Below are 4,287 nucleotides of genomic sequence, written 5' to 3'. Positions count from 1 at the left end.
TCTAGAGTCCATTTGGCAGTACCTTGGGGTTTGCAGTCATTAGTGGCAGATTCCTCGCTATCGACAGTGGGAAATCATCATTGTCTCCTGATTGATAGATTCTTACAGGTGTTCGACTTCAGCCCATCTATTCACACTTGTTAGATTGTACTGGGTACCTTGACGCTCATTATCATTATCGGTGAGTAGTCTCGCGTTTGTTAACGGTATACATCAATGACCGGTAATCAAACGATTTCTCACATGGTCGACTTCAGATCATTTATTCCCATGGTGTAGAAATGTACCACGGCGGTCGGTGAAGACCTCAGGTTGTATCAGCATTCATTGGTTCACTTGACAGTTGCTCCTGTTGCTGCTAGTTGATACCACTCCACCTTATATGTTGCAGTCAGTCATGGCGACATTCTATATGCTGGCACCTGAGTTTGCAGTGTAGTACCATCCTATTCCATCATGTTCAGTTGGTACCTTATGGGATCAGTCTTTGATTTCAGTGATCCGTTGCATCTTTCAGCATCATTGACAATTTGACATGTGATATTCAGACATGTACTTACTCATTATGATCAGATGATCCATTATGTATTTTACAGTCATTTATACTTGTATACTTAGTGGATCCGCTCGTACTTGATATGCGGACATGCTTTACTTTTCCTGAGCATGGGTATGCCCGCCTCAGACAGTGTTTCTTTCTGATCTCCTTTCGGTGGCTTGGCAGGCTGAATTCTGGTGAAGTCCTCCTCGGTTTTTCGGCAGAGTTCCTTTCCTTGTACTTACTTAATATATTTCGGCCATCATGTTCCCCTTCTGACCTCATACATTAGGGGGCATCTGTTATAGCTCCAAATCTCACTCTTATGGTTTGTGATGCTGCACTTATGGCCTAGGGCAACCCCTCCTTCCAGACCTGGTCCAAAAATTTAAAAAACAGTGTTTTATTCCCTATACGCGACTTTGCCCTGTGTTAAACGCGTGTACACGCGGGTCTGTCATACCCAACCCGCGTGTATCTATTAAAACACTTAAAAAAAATATAATTTCCTCTTTTTCGGGCGGTGATCGCGGGTTTACCTGCTGGATCACCTGTTAGTGCCCGTGGCCCAACTGTTCCCAACCAACTCCTAACTAAAAAACTACTTTGGAGAGGGTATAAAAAGACATCAAAGGGAAGGCCAAGGAGAGAGAAAGGAGAGCAAGATTATTATGCTGAGATTTTTCCCTTAGACCAGGTCTGAAGTCCTTGGTGCATTCTGCACTTCCCCCATTTTGCATAGGAAACCCTTGTTTCCATGTGTATTGGTGATCATTCATCCTTGACATCATCATTGAGTAGGACTTGGAAGGAGCTCTTGTTGGAGGCTTGAGGCTGGAACGAATCCGGGAGGAAGCTTGCTTGGAGCCTGCTGAAGGTGTTCAGGTGATATCTTTCCGATATATGTACTTTATTTGCCTTTATATATAAAGAAACACGTCTTTGTTCCCGAATAATCTTTCTTTATGCTTATGAGATTCTTGTGTTGAATTCTTATGAAAGTGGTTACTTAAAGATTTTTTTTTTATAACTAACTTTATAGCATAAAGATGATTTATATATAAACTTCTATACATGTACTGTTGTGTTCTTTGATTTGTTTGTCTTGCAGGTCAAAGAAAGAAGAAGGGAACTCCAAGAAGGGTTTGCACCCTAACGGTCTTCTCGAACGTAGGACCTTAGGTATGTACCCTAAACATTAGAATTTGCTTAAAAGTAAAAAAGATGGCTGTGTGTGTGTGTTTCTTTGAATAAGCAATTTTCAGTCTGGTAGAGTCTTAGCCCAAAGGACCCTAGGGGTACTTTCCCTTCAACCAACAAGAAGAGAACACTACACAATACATGGATTCATATTCATAACTAGTTCAGGATTAGAAATAAACTAAACATACTAATGCAATCATACATCAAAGATACATCAGTATATAGGAGAAACCAAGATAGCTTTATTGATGAATAACAAGGTTCAGGAAGAGATACAACCCAGAGGGCTCCAATCTAGCATCTCCTTCCCAGCAAATGAAATTCCTATCTTCACCTTCCCTCAAAGCATTAAGCACCCAATGATTCCAAACTCAAACCAACAGCAATTCTTTGCAATAACAAAATTCCAGCCTCTCGATCTCATGGAGGAGAGATCCATATACAGATGTTTGGAGAGAGGATGAGTCAACTTGAGATCTGACTAGTGTCCTCTCCCTCTGTCAGTTCTTGATTCCACTTGGAGGTTCTTGCTTCCACTTGGAGATTGGGAACCTCTTACTCATCACTAGTCGAATTCACTGAGGCAAGTGTCATTGAGGAAGATTCTGGAAGCTTCCTGGGTCTTGAAACCTCTTGGAATGAACTTGCCATTTGTCAAATCTCGCTCAGCGCACCCTGGTAGTGCTTCTACTTGCGTTGCAGTGCAGGTAGCCAGTGTTGGCTTTGACATTCAGCGTAGACAGCTAGTGGAGCCACTGAATTGATCCTGAATTGACTTGTTTTTGAGCAGTTTCTGGTGGAGAACTTCTGTGAATTGCTGTGGTTTGTTAGCCTTGTTCCTCTAGGGGTAGGAACAACATGTTTAGGGACTTTGGATCCCTTAGATTATGGACATTTCATGCTCAATGCTGTAAGGCACAAAAATGTCTATAACAGTTGCCCCCTAAAGTATGAGGCCGTTTATCGGGTGAAATGCTTTATCAGGAGGATCCGAAGTTCATCCAATGCTGGGAGGAGACCTGTAATAAGATACAATACAATACATTATTTTTCATACTGCTTTCATGATCTAGCTGAGGCGGGCATTCCCATGCTCAACTTTATAAATTCATTTTTCTGTACATAGAACAGACAATCGTCTGGTGGTAGACTGATAATTTTGATGAAATTATCATCCTTTGGGTAGGATGATTATCTGCTGCAATGATGTACATGTCAATGTATTTATCTTTCCTAAATATATATCGCAGCCCGGATGGATGAAACTAGATCCGGGGTCTTCAAACTCATTCGATCTTCACTCTAAGTACAAGTCGATCCATGTGAGAAATGTTCTGAAGTCGAACATGGAAAGACATCGCTTGATTACCGGTCAATGAGGTAAACCGTTAACAAGCACGAGAGGAATCACCGATAATGATAATGACCCTCAAGGTACTGCAGTACAATTCACGTGGTGTGAATAAAGGACTTGGCGTCGAACACCATGCAAAATCTTTCGGTCGAAGGTCATTGATGTATACCTGTCGCCGGAAGTGAGAAACTTGCCATTGAGGCATGCAAGCTTCAAAGTACTGAAGGGGTTGTTCCTAGATCAACTTATTGGATAATGAGCTGATGTCGACAAGAAGTGATCTGTCAAAGGAGGGCCTTAATGAATCCCACATCAATGACACGGAACGGAGCTAATGATTTTGATGGAGGTGAAAACGATCTGTGACATATGATTCAGGGTGGCGGTCATGAAAGGATGAAGGATAATGTACGGCAGTGGATGGGACACGGTTGACTTTTCTGAATGACTTCTCTTGAACATATGGCAACACTGATGCGATGGATTGGTAGCATTACCCCAAATATGGATGGTATGGCGAGACCATGGTGATGTGACCGGTGAATGAAACAACCCAACCCGATTGTGGTATGGAGGAAAAGTGTCATGTTCAAGAGCGACTTGCTACCATCAAAGTTTTCTTGAGTTTCTCCCAATTTTTCCCCAGTCATTGCTGACCAGTACCTCTTTATTTTTGTCAAGCTTGAGGAGGATAACATGTGCTTGTTCTATAACCTGCCCTTCGGGCAAGCCCATCGCTATGTTTTAATGAGCCTAGCGATATTGAAACTCGTTCTCGTCTAAAGACAAGTTTGTCGCTATTTAATGATTTTAACGAGTCTAACGACAAAGATAACTCGGTCCTTTTCATTTTTAGAGAGTCTGAAAAGGTACATAAAGTTAACTCCAAAAGTCCTTTTTCGTCATCTAATCCCTTAGGTCCGAAAAAGTATAAAACAATACAGAAGGGATGAGTTTTCGATAGTTTTAACGAGCCGAATAAAACAAGTGCTCGATCTTTTTGTGCAATAATCCCTCAGGTCCAAAAATATTAAAATCTAGAGGAGGGATAGCACTTCCTATCCCTTTAACGAGCTGGAAGGCCAAGGACTCGGCAATCTTTTCATATTTTACGAGTCAGATGAAAAGAGCTTAAAGAAGACTCGTCTTTTGAGGAACGAGTGATGAAACAGGTTAGCAGCTGATTCCAGGT

Source organism: Pinus tabuliformis, chromosome 6, assembly GCF_031772625.1.
Source record: "Pinus tabuliformis cultivar Carrire ecotype Pingquan chromosome 6, CPIR1, whole genome shotgun sequence".
NCBI classification, from domain to species: Eukaryota; Viridiplantae; Streptophyta; class Pinopsida; order Pinales; family Pinaceae; genus Pinus; species Pinus tabuliformis.
Note: the sequence above shows the minus strand (reverse complement) of the source record.